Source organism: Acinonyx jubatus, chromosome C1 (assembly GCF_027475565.1).
Source record: "Acinonyx jubatus isolate Ajub_Pintada_27869175 chromosome C1, VMU_Ajub_asm_v1.0, whole genome shotgun sequence".
In the NCBI taxonomy this organism is placed as follows: Eukaryota; Metazoa; Chordata; class Mammalia; order Carnivora; family Felidae; genus Acinonyx; species Acinonyx jubatus.
Window position 1 is genome coordinate 51,983,630 of NC_069381.1, and position 16,223 is coordinate 51,999,852.

Consider the following 16,223-nt stretch of genomic DNA (forward strand, 5'->3'; position numbering starts at 1 on the left):
TGGTGTAGAAAACCAGCCAATCACCATTGAATGAATGGCAGAGAGAGGCAGCCTGTGGTCATCATTGTCTCCCATGTGTCATTTAGGCTCTGGTTGGTTTATCTGTGATTTCACTTTTGTTACATTGTGATTGAGTTGCTATACCCATTGAGATCTGCCATCTGGGGAAGTTTGAAGACATCAGGAATTAATGCTTTTGAGTTTCTTTAAGGTAAAGAAAGGAAGACCGAGGGATGTCTACACAAAAAAAGAATACCCTAATAGGGGATTATCAATAGCTGTTAACCTCGAAGCGTGTTAGGGAAGCCAGACTACCATCACCAACATCATTGCCATAAAATCTGATGAACCTTCTCTCCTCTGTTTCACCTTTCTTGCCACATTTCACATTTCAGTATGGAGAACATGATATGATAATGTGAACAGAGAATGTGATAATCTGTCCAGTGTGACCAAAATTCCCTGACCTTATATTTTAACATTGCAATTTTGGGGGAGAATTTCTTTTGATGTATTTTTTTGTTTCGTTTTGTGAACTTAAAAAAAAACACCCACAACCCTTGTAGATGTTGGAATTTAAAATATAAGTACTAAGTGATATCTATAATGCCAGAGAATGGAGAGAAAAAAAAATCCCTGCATTGGTTAATTATGTCATGTGGATTTCTGCTCAGAGTATTTTGTGTTTAAAGCTATGGCATATATACACACGTCCTAGTAAACTAGTGATGGTTTGAATAGAGGCCACTCTAGAGTAGGGGACAGAACCATGGGCTCATGTCTTAATTGGCCCCATTATTAGCAACGATTTTTGGCATATCGCTAATTCTTAGTTTTGTCACAATGAAAATGGGGATAATAACCTTTCAATAAATGTTTGTGAAAGCATGCATAAATGTATTTTGCACACTATCATTGATATAGGAAATATGACTAACACGGTTGTCCTGTCACTGTTGTGTTTGCTGAAGTCCTCCTCTCACGTTGCCTCTTCCTCCCTCTCATTGCTGTCACTGCTCCCTTTTATTACTGTGTGAACCACTAAGGCAGGTCCTGCACCTCTTGACCTGGTGTCTTCTTCTGCCTGCCAGTCAATGAGATTCAGCAAATATCAGGTCCCTAATGAGTGTTGACCCTGGAGGATATAAAGATGAGTACTCAAAAGAAGCAAAAATGAACGTGCAGCAATATATAATGAATTGTTTGTAGTTCCCCAAATTTGCTCAGTTCTCTGGGACAAAAGAGCCTTTTGTCTGCCTAGCTAATGTCTACTTGTCCTTGAAGACTCAGCTCAAGAATCAACATCCCTTGACAACCTTTGATGATTACTTCTATTACTCTCCGATCCACTCTGATGAGGTGCTCTTCCTCTGGAGTACCATAACATGCTGGGCACACCTTGAGAGAAACATTCATCATACAAAGTTGTAATCATTGAGTCTTCTTTTTTTTTTTTTTTTTAGCTCTCTCGTTTTGCACGTGCTATAAAAATTTTAAAGCACAAAAGGATACACAGTAAAAAGTTAGTCTCCTTATTTCTGACTTGCAGCCCCCAGTTTCCTCCTCAGATGTTGACATTTCCCTACTTTTGTATATCCCTTTTATAGCTGTTCATAGGGCATTTGCATTTAAAACTTCACCAATTGCCAAGTTGTACGAACTTATACTCCTACCAGTATAAGGGTTCCTGTTTCCCCATGTCCCTCTCAATATGGTGAGTTATCAATCTCTTTTAAAATTTCTAATCTGATTGGGAGGAAATGACATCTCATTGGTGTTTTAATTTACATTTCTTATTTTGTCAGTGAATTTAGCATTTTTCCATATATGCATCTGGAATGATGCCATGCATGCCTGGTGCATTTCAAAACCACATATATTCCCTTATCTGTAAATTGTCTATTCATTTCCACTTATCTATTGCTTTCTTGGGGTTCTTCTTCTTCTCTCTTTTTTTTTTTTTTTGCTTATTTGTAGAACTTTTGCTTACTATATTATAGCAGCTAGCCCTTTGCCTTTTGAGCTGCAATAATTTTTTTTCCACTTTCTCGTTTGTTATTTGATATTATTTTTGCTTTTTTCCTTGTAGAACATTTTTAATGCCATCAAATTTATCATCTTTCTTTTTATGGATTTTAAATCTGGTGTTAAATATTGAAAAGCCCTTTTCACTCCCAAGATTGCCACATAAATTTTTCCCATGTGCTGAGGATAAACTTGCTTAATGGGGACCTTGAGGGAGCAGGTCAGGATAAATGAGGGCAGCAGAGCAGGCTTGTGAGGAAGGCCTTCTAGTAGATGATGTCACAGCATGGGCCCTCAACCGACCGTGAACTCAAGGGAGAGGCAACATGACAGAACCCATCAGATTGCTTCTCTTTCCCAAACGGTTCCACCAGACACAACAAATTGCCCCAAATACCTTGATCATCCCTAACTGGAAACGGATGACTGCATTCCTGGTGGGGAAGGTATACACCTTCTCCAAGCAAAGCAGCTATTAAGAACATCCTCTTATCAGCCGGAGATCAAGTAGCCCATCTTGGGAGGTGACACACATGAGCGAACAGGCCGCCCCATCCATCATGTGCACAGTAGCATTGGTTGTTCTTGTTCACTGCGGTTGACTAGAAAGGGCTCCTGAGATGCTGCTGTTTGACAGCTCTTGGAGGAGAAAAAGCCTCCCTTTTCACATAAGAGGGGCTCTTTGGCAAATCCAAAGCATGGTCCCGCATTGCTGTGAAAAGTTCCCGTGCCTGCAACCACAAATGCCAACGCAGCTTGAAGGCTGCTGGAGGAACTGCATTTCAACCCCCGGGAACCAACTCCAGCTGTTTTCATCAGGTCTGAAAACCATAGCAGTCTTGGTTGCTTGATAGTGGAAGCGAACAGTCACAAAATTAACTATGTGCAAAGTTATTTTTCTTTCCAGTGAGAGACATGAATAAAACAGTATGTTGCACGTGAGAATGACCAGATCTCCAACTCTGAATAGCAGTTGCTATAAGTTGAGCTCTGGATTTGTGGATGTGGGAATATCATTCCTTCCAGACCATTGTGTGAAAGAGATCCTGTACTTCTGCATCTCTTAGGTCTGAGCAGGTGAACCGCCGACACACAGCCTTGTCCGATGAGGGTGGCTGGCTTCCACACTCAATTCTTCACCATGCTTCACTGTGGAAGGAGGCTCCTCTCCCATTTGTCTCTTACTTCTGAAGGCACGGGAATATTTGAAATTTAGTCAGCTTGTTCAGTGGAAATAATGTGGTGTTTAGAATCAGGAAGAGGATTCAAATCCCAGCTTTTTCACTCCGTGGCTTTAGGCTGGTTCCTAACTTCACTGGGCCTTCATGTTCTTATCTTTAATTGGGTATCTATTACCCACACATGATCCTACATAAGCATCCCAAAACTTTGTGACCACACACAACGAGCATTTGTTTATCTCAGGAGTCAGTGTGTTGGCTGGTAGTTCTTTCACGTGGACAGGGCCAAGGTCTTGGCACAATCTGTTAGCCAAAGGCCAGCCCAGATTCAGGTTAGGGAAGTAGACTCCATCTCTTCGTGGGAAGAGCTACAAAAAGGTGTGGAGACACAGAGGAATGAACCTTGGCCATTTTGCATCCTACCACACTACCTTATACCAATAAATATAATATATGGAGAGTGCAGCTATTATATCACCTGTGCATTCAGAAAACATTTGTTGAGTGCCTACTATGTGTGCAACGCAATAGTTGATACTATGTGTAGAGATAAGTAAGATTTGTTCCTAGCCACAGGAAACATGCATTTATTTTTATTTTTATTTTTAAATATTTGTTTATTTTTATTTTTATAGTTTTATTTATTTATTTTGAGAGAGACAGCACTGGTGGAGGAGGGGCAGAGAGAGAGGGAGACAGAGAATCCCAAACAGGCTCTGAGCTGTTAGCCCAGAGCCTGGCATGGGGCTCGAACTCACAAACCATGAAATCATGACCTAAACCCAAATCCAGAGTCAGACACTTAACCAGCTGAGCCACCCAGATGCCCCAGGCAACATGCAATTTTTGTAAAGAAGCATGCTGAAACAATTGTGGGTTACCTTACAAACTGTGAAGTGTCTTAAGGGGGGAGCAAACAGAACACTATGGGACCTCAGAAGAGGGAGAGATTGAACTAAGAGGCTCTGGGGAGGGATTCTGGTCCCAACTTAGGCTCTGCATCATGTTTCCCTCTATTTAATTTTAATTATTGATCCCCTTAGGCCATCAACAATGACATGGTACAGGAAACCGAGTCCAGACGGGTGAAAGCATTTTAAAGTGGAGTAATTTGAGGCAAATAGAGTATTTGAAAATTGCCAGCCATCTAGATCCTACACGCCCAGGCTAATATGGCTGGAGCAAAACCATCTTACTATCTTGTAGGATAATAGTAATCCTCCTAAATTTACCTCTCTGATTAAAATAATTTCCACCAACCCAAGAGTCCCTCAATCCCATTAACTTAAACACTTGGTTTCCAGGGCCATCCAGAAGGTACAAATTATACTTTCAATAGATTTTTTTCTGAAAATAGTTCTTGTTAAAAATTTTACTCCTCACTCCTTGAAACTTTGAAATGATTGAATTAACAGTGTGCTGGAAGGTATTAGGGAAAACAAAAACAAAAACCTTAAAACTGGGGAAGAGTCTTCACCGGCAGTATAATAGAGAGCCTGTGTGGAGCCAGGTTTGGGGGAGGGGAGACCGTGGTTACCTTCTCCTGGCGGTTGATGGCATGCCAGGGGACCTTAGGTGAGTTCTCTGGCCGAGTCTGGGTTTCTTCAACTCCAACCAGGGTATGATTATCTTGAGCCTTGATCCTTCACATGTGGAGTCATGAGCTCATGTCTGTTCTGTGTACAGACTTTCTTGAAAGGAAGAGAGCTACCTAAATACAAGGTACTTGTATTACTGTAAGGTGCTTGGAATCTTCATAGCCTTTTCAACTGCATCCAAAGTGGGCTTCTCTTAGTAAATGCTTTAAGTGGCTGAGAATCAAAGCTGAAAAGCGTTTTGTTTTTTTCTCCTTTTATGTCTAGGATAGGGTGACTGCATACATTTAGAGCGTGCCCGTTGTGGCATCTACAAACAGAACGCCCAGCCATTGAGATCCTATGTAACACAGATACTGGCTGGGACAATACTGTCTCATTCTTTGTAGGATGATAATTTTTCTCCTAAAAGTCTAATTGGCTGAATCATTGGTCAACCAGTTAGGAGAACCTTCAAGTTAAATATAAATACTTGGATTTGAAAGTCATTCAAGAGGTACCAATTTTGTTCTTGGTTAATATTCACTGAGCTGTCTTAATATTGAGGTTGCTGACCACTTTGGAATTTTACAACAAATATGAGATACGTTTGTCTGCCAGCTTCCTTTCCCCTTGATTCTTAAATTACATTAAATTTATCTGTTCAGTTAAACCTTTTCGTGTTTTTCACTTTTTTGCAGGCATATGATTATTTGAGTTTCCTTAAACCGGTGATTTACAGAAGACTAGTGCTGGGGTAGTTATCTAAGACCCACCTTAGGAGCTTTAGTAATTTAGGGATAGGGTCCCAGAATCTGGATTTGTTTAATGTGCTCCCCAGCTGGGTTTGGGAATCAGTGCATTAAATAGCCTTCAAGCTGTACCTATTGCAAGTAAAACAAAACAAAACAAACAAACAAAAAACAACAAAAAAACTAATAGTGATAGCTGCTACTTTGCTGAAGGTTTACCTTTTTCTGGACACCAAACTCATCTCCAAATATTGTCCTAGTTAATCCTCATCACAATGCAATGCCATTACTGTTGTATACATTTTTTGAATGAGGACCTGATGTTTAGAGGTGTGAAGTAATTTGCCCAAGGTCATAAGCTAGTATGTGACAGAGCCTGGATTTGAACATGTCTGACCCTCAATCAACATGATAACTTTAATTCCTCTGCTATGCTGTTTCCCATCTAGCCTGTTCAGAATTGTGTAGAAACCAGGTAGTGCACAAAGGAAGCTTAAGACATAATCCTTGCCCTCAAGAGGTTTGCTATTAATCAGAATGAAAGAATGAGCACTTACTCACTGATGGCCAAAGGACACATGGACCATAGAATTAAGTGCAAATTATAAAGTAGAAAATTAGAGTAATTCCAGATTTTTTTTTTGTCTCTTCAACAGAAAACGAAATGTCACTGAATTAGTAGATAGATTTTGTTTTCCTGTTGCACTGCATGGTTGTTTTGCTGTTACTTAAACAGAGAAGTATCCTATTTGAGGTTCAAACATAAGAAAGATTTTATTAATGTCAGCATTACACTATTTCAAGGAGATGAAGTTTGTGCATCAAACCTTCTGTTGTATGTATTCTGTTTCCTCATTGGTCTGGCTGGAGCAGAAGTCATTTAACCTGTGCAAAGTACCATGTTAAATAGACTGTTAGTTCTCTTTTCAGAGCCAAGTGTAAATTAGAAAGCTATAAGGAACTGAAAATTTGGAACCTCGTAGACAGGTTAGACTAACCCTCCATTCCTGGCAGATATTTACATTGCTAAGAAGATAAAAGCATGAAGGACCCAGTCCCTGTTAAGAATCAATTTAAGAAGTATACAGGGCTAAAGCCAAATCACTGATCTTGGGACAGCCATTCCCTGCTTCTTTTAGTAGCCAAGTTCTGCAGGGAAGGGAAGTTATGGGACTCTGGCAGGTGGGGCATACCTGTTTTATTCAGAGGAGGAAATTAGATTATCCAGGATCCTTGTATGCATCTAAACATCTGGCTCTCCATAAACCATGTAAGGTTTATCACCAAAGGTTTTGGTCAGAACAGGATCCCTCAAGACTGCTAGTTCCATTTACCCCCATCCCCATTTCCACCACACATACACAGTATTTATCATACTATATTTTAACAGTTAGTTTACTTATTTAAAAAAAATTTTTTTTAATGTTTATTTATTTTGAGAGAGAGAGAGACACACACAGAGCGAGAGCCAGGGAGGGGCAGAGAGAGAGAGGGAGAAACACCGAATCTTAAGCAGGCTCCAAGCTCTGAGCTGTCAGCACAGAGCCTGACATGGGGCTCGAACTCATGAACCATGAGATCATGACCTGAGCTGAAGTCAGAGGCTCAACTGACCGAGCCACCCAGGTGCCCCACTTAGTTTACTTCTATGTGTTCCTACCACACAGTTCTGTGAAGTAAGGAACGGTCTTAATTTTGTTCATTATATCTTTAGCACCCAGCCAGCACTTAGCTGGTCTGAAACAGAGTAAGTGCTCAAGAAATATTTATTGAATGAATAAATGGGGGAATCATTGAACAAACAAATTTAATAACATTAAACTCCAGGTGAAAGTAAGGAGTTTTTAAAGACATCCTTTGTGGCCATCTCTTTTTCCAAACTGTATGCTAATATGCTGTTTAGGGGTCACCTGGCACAACTTAACTTTGCTCCTATTGTGTGTGGAACTTAACCTAGACTTCATTTGTTTTCCAAGAGTCGAGAGTCATGGAATTGCAGCTAGGAAAGCCTCTTTCTTGGGTTTCTTGTTTCTTCTGAACGACAGAAGACCATGAACTGACCAAAGACAATTACAGGGTAATAGACTTTTCTTACAAAATTGATAATAGAATACGAAAGTGTGCGTGGGCCATACAAAGGGGGAAGATTAAATGGCAAACACCAAAGACAAGTACAGGTGACACAGCAGGGAGGAAGAAAAAATTGCCAAGAGGCACTTTTGAGGGGAAAAGCCTATAAGGAAGAGCAGTGAAGTGGAAACCAGAACAAATAAGTGAAGTTTGTTGATGTCTTTGGGAATCTGAATTGTCTATGCAACACCTGAAAGAAAATGAAATGAAACCTACATAGATTGATAAGACCATTTTCTGAGTTAAAGATTTTTCAGCATGCTTCCTCCTTTTCTTTATTATGTCTTTGCCAACTTGTTCTGAAGCTAGAAATAAACCAATTCTTTTGTTCCCACTAAGCATCCGTTGAGCAGCACCATGGGTGAGTGAGGAAGTGCTAACTTTGGATCCAGTCATTTGAACTTCTTGGGGAAAATCAAGGTTTGAGCCATTTTGAAATTTCTCCTAGGACTTGCATTGACCCTAAGAAGATCCTGCCTCCCCAGTAATTAGCTGGGATGTTGCTTTTTTATCTGTAAGAAAAAAACAAAACTAGAAGCCCCTGGATTTTGAAATTACTACTTGTTTACTTGTTGGAAAAAGTTGATACTATGCAATTAAGCATGACCATTATTGAGTTACATGCACTTTCACGAATGTGCCATAGAATTTCCAACACCCAGACCTTCTGTCAGAGTGGAACAAACTTTGCCACCAGCCATCCTTAGGTTCCCCCTCCCTAAACTGGGGGATGTACTCCTTCTCGATGCTGACTTGGAACCCTCTTTTACCTCTGTGGTATTTTTTAAAAAAATTTTTAACGTTTCATTTTAGTTTTTGAGAGACAGAGACAGAGTGGGAGCAGGGGAGGGGCAGAGAGAGAGGGAGATACAGAATCCAAAGCAGGCTCCAGGCTCTGAGGTGTCAGCAAAGAACCTGATGCGGGGCTCGAACCCACAAACCACGAGATTATGACCTAAGCTGAAGTCGGACAATTAACCGACTGAGCCACCCAGGTGCCCCTGTTGTACTTCTAATCACATATTTATTTTTAGAATCAAGGCTTATTTAATATTTTCAACATATTTTCCAGTTTATTTGCCTATTATTGCTTCTTGCATATAACTCTTTCTTTCTAGATTCACCTTCCTTCTTACTGAAATAAAGAATTTAGCACAAACAGTTGTGAATGGATACATAACAGTTTTATTTTTAGTAGCCAGAAAATGAAAACAACCAAATGTCCTAGGTCAGTGGTTAAACAAAGTGTGGTACATCCATACTATGGAATACTACTCAGCAATGAGAAAGAACAAACCATTGATACATGCAACAAATTGAGTGAATCTCAAGGGCATTGTAGGAGTCTGTTTATATATTGTTCATGAAACAACAAAATTATAGAGATGGGGAACAGACTGTCAAGTACCAAATGTTAGGAATGTTTGGGGGATGGGTGTGACTATAAAGGGGCAGCATGAGGGAGATCTTGGTGGTAATGATAGTTCTTTGTCTTGATTAAAGAGGTGGTTATATGGATCTACATGTAATAAAATGACATAGAACTTACATACACATGGTAACAATGTCAAATTCCTCATTGTGATGCTGTACCATGATTCTACAAGCTGTAATCCTGGAGAGAAACTGGGTGAAGGGTACATTGGACTTCTCTGGTCTTTACATACCGTTTGATTTCTTTTGGAGATGTGGTCTCCTCCCCCTTCTAATTCCTAGACTGCAAGGGTATAGCAGTTTCTCTAGGCCATTAGAGGAAGTGTTTTCAGCCCTTCCCACAGATGGGGATGTTCTCCCAGGCTCTAGTAAAGGCTTTAAGCAAGAACCCAGATCTCTCTCTGGCCACATCTTTCATTTTCTTTTCTTTTCTTTTTTTTATAATTTAACTTTATTTTTTTATTTTTTAAGATTTACATCCAAATTAGTTAGTATATAGTGAAGCAATGATTTCAGGAGTAAATTCCTTAATGCCCCTTACCCATTTAGCCCATCCCCCCACAACCCCTCCAGCAACCCTCAGTTTGTTCTCCATACTTATGAGTGTCTTCTGTTTTGTCCCCCTCCCTGTTTTTATATCATTTTTGTTTCCCTTCCCTTATGTTCATCTGTTTTGTCTCTTAAAGTCCTCATATGAGTAAAGTCATATGATTTTTGTCTTTCTCTTACTGACTAATTTCACTTAGCATAATACCCTCCAGTTCCATCCACATAGTTGCAAATGGCAAGATTTCATTCTTTTTGATTGCCGAGTAATACTCCATTGTGTGTGTGTGTGTGTGTGTGTGTGTGTGTGTGTGTGTGTGTGTGTGTGTATATATATATATATATATATATACCACATTTTCTTTATCCACACATCTTTCATTTTCAAATGAATCTTGAAACTGAGACCCCAGCTCAGATGGTCTGTATTTATAAGGCATCTCCCACATTAGCTTCCACTTACCATTCTCTTCCTTTTTGGCACCTGAGAATTTCTTTCCTTTCAACCTCAGCTATGCATTATATTTTTGTGTGTGATATTTTATTCAGTAGTCTTGATGTTTTTAGCCTGGTTGGGGCAGGGTGGGGAGAATGGCTTATGGGGCTAGAAGGCCATTTCTGCAGGTTTCTATTGTTACCCTAGCATGCTGTTTATAATTGTGTTTCTGTACTTTCCTTCCTGAGACTGAGTTCTTGAAAATGCCGGGGACCAGGACAAACTTTTTCATCCCAGTTCTTATACACAGAAAGTGCTAATATACATGTGTATTGAATGAATGAATGACTCTCTAGAGTTCAATGGAAGAGAGCCCAAATATAACAGTTTTTTTAAGCTTATTTATTCATTTATTTTAAGAGAGAGAGAGACAGACAGACAGGTAGACATGGGGCTCAGTCCCACAAACTGTGAGATCATGACCTAAGCTGAAATCAAGAGTCAGTTCCTCAACTGACTGAGCCACCCAGGTGCCCCAAATATAAAAGTTTTTAAGTAAGATAGTTTTCAAGATTTTTTTTTTAAGTAGGCTCCCTGCCCAACATGGGGCTTGAACTCACAGCCCCGAGATCAAGAGGCAGATGCTCTATTCACTGAGTCAGCCAGGTGCCCCTCAAGTTTACTTTTATTGGCTTTGAAGAACATGTATGTCATTGTGGCGCTTTGTATAGCATAATCCCTTTAAATATAAGAAGTGCATGTGATCCGTAATATTAATTTAACAGATTTAAAGAAGGAAATAGTCTGTACAAATAAAAAAGAGGCATATAAGAATGAGTCAAGGAGTATTTCCTCCCCTCCCCTTGTGGTCCTTACTATCCTTTTGGGTTTTAGAATTAGGAAACCAGGCATTGATAGAGAGGAGGTGTGTGGTCTCAGGTACAGGGTCTCAAACTGTATTCTGCAGCGCTTAGAGTTCACAGGGTTTTCCTGTGGCTGAAGGGGGCTTAAGCCAGAGAGAAAGTGGATACACCTTTTAGGATCCCCCCCACTCTCCCCTGATTTTGGCAGATTTGGAGACCCTCTGGTTCTGCTGTCAGATGCCCTGCTCAGATTGATCAGAATTCCTACCTCTATCCTAACAAGCTGTGTAGGCAAGTAAGTGTCTTAATAATCTCAGGTTCTTCAATCTTAGAATGGAGATAGTAATGGTATCTAACTATGGATTTTTGACAAGATCTCGGAGCCCCTTACACATTAAGAAAACCTGGACACCTTTTTTATCCTTCTTATTTTTTTTATTTTGCTTTTTACAATTCCCTCTATATAAAAATATGAATAATACTACAAAGTTCAGTATACTTTAAAGTTTTCTTCAACAAGTTTATGGCTTTGCCACCTCTATGGTAATTGTGCTATTTACAAAGTCATTACAGGTTTTATTAAAAAATATGTTTTCATAGTGCAGTGTAGGTGGTGTGGTTGGGTTCCTGAGCAGGGGGTTTAAGGTGGCAAAATTGTGCCGTCTTCTCTCTCTGTGACTGTACTGTTAATTTCATTTAAAGATTACATCAGAAATCCAAATTTGAGGCCACAGGATTATAAGGTCCTTGTAGACACTGAGCATAGTAATTCTCCAGTCCTGACTATCCCACCTGGGGTGAGAAAGGCTCTCGCTTCCCTCTCTCAGTAAGTTCAGTCCCCAGAGTGGAAGGACCCCTCATTCAGGATCCCAGATGTGGGGTGATTGTGATCCCAGAGCTGCAGCAACGCCCTGGCTGACTAACCCCCTTGTGCTGTTACAGAGTGTAAACTGCCTGTTACTTTTCCAAATAGGTACTTTTGGTGATACCTGGCTATGGGCTTCTCCTCCACTGAGGCACTGGAGTCAGGAAGCAACCATGGCTAAGAGCCTTCAGCAGACAACTCAAAGCCATCAGCTTGCCCACCTCCTTCCCACCCTTCCCTGGCCCCCAGTGATCATAAGCAGAGAAGGTGTGCCCGTTTAGTGGGACTGACCCTGGCTGTTTGAAAATGCCCTGTGTGTCTCTGAACTTAGCTTCTAAGGATACGTATCACAGCTTAGAGGCACAGACAGAAGAAAATGGATCACAGAGAGAAGGCAGCATGCGTTTATTTCTAAGCCATTTCTAAGGCCTGGCTCTACTTAGAACTTTTGGGATTTTCGCCAAATCACCTGACTACTGTGGGCCTCACTTTCTTCATCTGTAAAATGAGAAGACCATACCATATTAGAGGCTTAATGTTTGTTTGTTTGGTTTTTGGTTTAGAGCATTGAAGACTTTTCCACAATATCTGATACGTAAAAGAGAGAAACAGAAAATTGTTCCTGATGAAGGAGGGCCTAGAGCCCTGTCCTCTTGTCCTCTCTCCCCCTACATCCTGTAATGTCCCACAAAATCTTGTGGGTGCAAAAAACAGAATTATAGCTAAGGCACACCCAGATACAACATTCTGGGACTCAGGGTCTCTGGTCAAGGAGGGCCATGGGATAGACATTTGTTCCCTCACACTTGGCCTTTGTGACCATTGGGCTGGCCTCTAGTCTCTGGAGTATGCTGGTTTATGTCTGTGTAACGTCACGTATCCCTGGATCAGGATACAGGATGTGGCATGGCTGGGTGCTTCTTATAAGAGCTTCCACATCCTGTGAACGTTGGGTCTCCACCTGCCAACTGCTGAGATGAACCAGTAATCCTTTCAGAGAGCACAGGCTTTTATCAATGAGGAGGATTCAAGGCTTATTTTTTTTTCTCCTTTCCTCCAAATAACACTCCCACTGTTCAGGCTTAAATACCAAAACCTTATGGTTTGCAGAATCCGTGCCAAGAAGTCAATCATCAGTGAAACTGCAAAGATAATAGCTCCTATTGATTAAATCGGGAGAAGAATGGTTTGCCCTCCTGCAGGGGTCAGGGAAGATAAGGGCTGGAGTTTTCTAAAACATGCTTGATTTGCCTAAATTGGATAAAAGTACATAAAAACACTTATGTTCTTAAGAGAACTGGTGACCAATTCGGGAAAACCTCACAAAAATGAAAAGATTGGCTTAGATTAGTAAGGCATGAGAAATACAGAGTCTTTTCTAAAAGCATGGAGAATGTGTTATTTCAAACCTCGACAGTGAAGTAGCAGCTAACAGGAGTATGTCCACGTAGAGGATGACTATTATCTGCCTTACTAGACAGAGAGGAAGTCACAAAAGATCTTCAGTGCTCACTCTATGCTGGACACTGTGCAGGACCCTTTTGGACCACAATCTAATGTAATCCTTACCACAGTCCTGTGAGGTGGCTTTCATTGTCCCCATTTTACAGATGAGAAAATAGAGGTCAAAAGATGTTAAATAACTTGCTTATGATCACAAAATTAGTAATTTAGCTATTCAACTATCTACTAATTAGTACATATTAATTTGCTCTTACCACAATACTCTTACACAAAGAGATGTTGCCAGTCTGGTATGAAATGTCCTTGGAAATATCTCCTCCTTTTGCCATGATGAGGAGGTAGGAAAGAAGCTGAATCCATTAGTGGAGATCCTACATGGTCAAGGCTGATGGTTGTGTCTCTCTCTAAAGCTACTACTAACCTTTGACTCCATGGAGTCAAAGCTGAGACATACTGAATTTTTCTCACATATAAGTCAATCTTCCTTTTGGGGGAGGGGAAGCTTCTTAAACATCATTTTTTGTGTGTGTGAGGGAGAATTGCTAACATTGAACTTTTCACATAAAATAATCACCCTTTCTTTTAAAATATATGGCCTTGGAAGATAATATTTTTTAGGAAGGTTATTCATATTTCAAAATATTTTATCTGTTTTTATTATCACTCTATCGAGAAGCTGAACATGTGGTTATCTGAAGGAATAGATCTTGAGGCCGAGTATGGAATTCCTCAGAATCATCACAATCACTAAATGAGCTTGCGAATTGAAATTATCTTTGCCATAGTCTAAGAACCGAGTAGTAATTAGTGTCCAGGGACACATGGGGAATAATTTTACTCTTAGCAGTGCCAAGAAACTATTCATTTGTCATCGGTCCCAAATTATACTCAATCAGCAATTCAAAGTCAGGTTAGAAAAACCAAGGGACATAGAGCTAACTTTCTATAAAAATTAATACTGTAAAATGAAACCTATATTTCTGGCAGTTTAACTGTGAGCAGCAGTAAGATGAAGCTATGAAAATATTGAATGTAAATGCCGTCAAGATCTGCCTTAATCCCACCACTTCCCCACCTTTTGCTTCTTTGCCTGAAATGCTGCCTTGGCTGCCATGCTTCTCTTCCAAAGCTCCCTGAAGTCTGGGTATTGGAGTGCTTGATGAGCCCTTTTGGAAGGTGAACCACAGTAGTCCATAATACTGCAAACAAGGGGCCATTATTCAAAGAGCCAAAGTAGGTGGCAACAGGAACAGGGTTAAGCGGAGCTGTGGTTGGAGTCCTTCATGGAGGGCCCTCAGATACAGACAATTAGCTTTTCCTCATGAAGTCACCTGCATGAAATACCCATTCCTAGGACAAGTGGTTAATACCAGAAGCCCTGCCTTCTACTGTGGTTTTGTGTTAAGCATTTTTCCCACCTGGGATGCTGTTTTCTTTTTCTTTTCATATTTTGCAATCTTATATGATTTGAAGTTCCTGCCATACTGTGCACCTGACTTCAGGTCCCCTTTAAAGAATCTGTGCCATTTTTAGCTCAGGACATAGGAGGGGACTGGGGCCACTTGCACTGAGGAGGGTATGTGTGGTTTGTCTACTTTCTTTCCCACCTGCTGCTGGGACAGGGCAAGTCAAGGAGGTCTGCACAAACCAAACAACCCTTTTGTCTCTCCTGTAGGTGGCAGGTTGATCAGAGACCCAGTAGACAAACTAGAAGTGGGTCTTTGCAAGGTCTCAGTGGATAAACATCCTGTTCTTGACAAAGCTCACTGACTATGGTGTGTGATTTCTATGGCCAAGTGGCAGCCAAGCCCTATCAGTAAATAAGGAAACAGTAGAAAGTGTGCTTATCTAGGTAAAAGGTGAAGCCAGAGAGAGGTAAGATGAAAAACAAATCAGGTTTCATAGACCTGAGTACCAGGTAGCATGAGCTACTAGGAGATATGTAGGCAATAGAAACAGACCTGGATTTGAATCCCAGTTCTTCCACTTACTAAAAAGTTCACCTTGCATTTCAGATCCATTTTTAGTGTCTACCTAGAGCACTGTACTGGAAAGACTCTAAGGCAGATCTCAGGTTTAACAGGCAAAAAGAGCCATAATTGATTAATGATGTCTGTACCAGATTGAAGGAAGGAAAATGGATTCATGTGGGTGTCATTATCTAATGTTGTAGGCACTGAGTTCTCCAAGATTCTGCTCCGTACTAGAGTTCTGTATGTACTAAAGTACGTGTGTGTGTGTGTGTGTGTGTGTGTGTGTGTGTGTGTGTGTATGGTCTAAGGGGAGGTTAATGCAACCCTATTAAAATGTGCATGACATCATCATGGCTTAAAATTTCAAAAACAACAATAAAAACATCATTTGTATGTTACAGTCTATTACTGCTGTAGAGTTTTTAAATCTTCATAGTGTCTTATGCCCTTTCTGTTGTTGATTTGCATGTTTGCTTTAATTTATGGTGGTTTTGAAAATTGTCTTTTGAGTTTAGTTACCTCACATGACTCTCATATTCAAAAACTTAGCTTTCATTTGTCTTGACTCTAAGTTTCAATGTAGAGAAATAGATTTCTCCATTAATAGAAACGCTATCAATTCACAAACACAGCAAATGAAATCAGCAGAAAGAGCAAACTTAGTTCTCATTTTTCATGGAAAGACTATTGAATATATTGTCTAAGAGTGATCTTCTAACAAGAAAAGGAAGAGTTGATGTTTGATAACGTTCAGTCATTTCTGCAGGTTTAGTTTGTTTTGTTAATGAAATCTTTGTATTTTAATTTTCAAGCCCATGTTTTAAAGAAAAAAAACAACAACAACACCTCTTTGAATCTGGCCTACAGATTGCTCATCTGGATAGACTCTGTAATGCAGGCGCCTCTGCCTGGCAAGCAGAGCGGCTGTTCAGTTTAATAAGCTATGGGATTGCAGTGGTCTCTCTCAGAAGGCAGTGCCT

The 16,223-nt window shown here is 40.3% G+C and overlaps 1 protein-coding gene across 2 annotated transcripts in view; it reads left to right on the top strand.

Moving 5' to 3' along the window:
* ROR1 (receptor tyrosine kinase like orphan receptor 1) overlaps positions 1–16,223 on the top strand; it is a 466,977-nt gene that overhangs the window by 281,603 nt on the left and 169,151 nt on the right. The window lies entirely within an intron of this gene.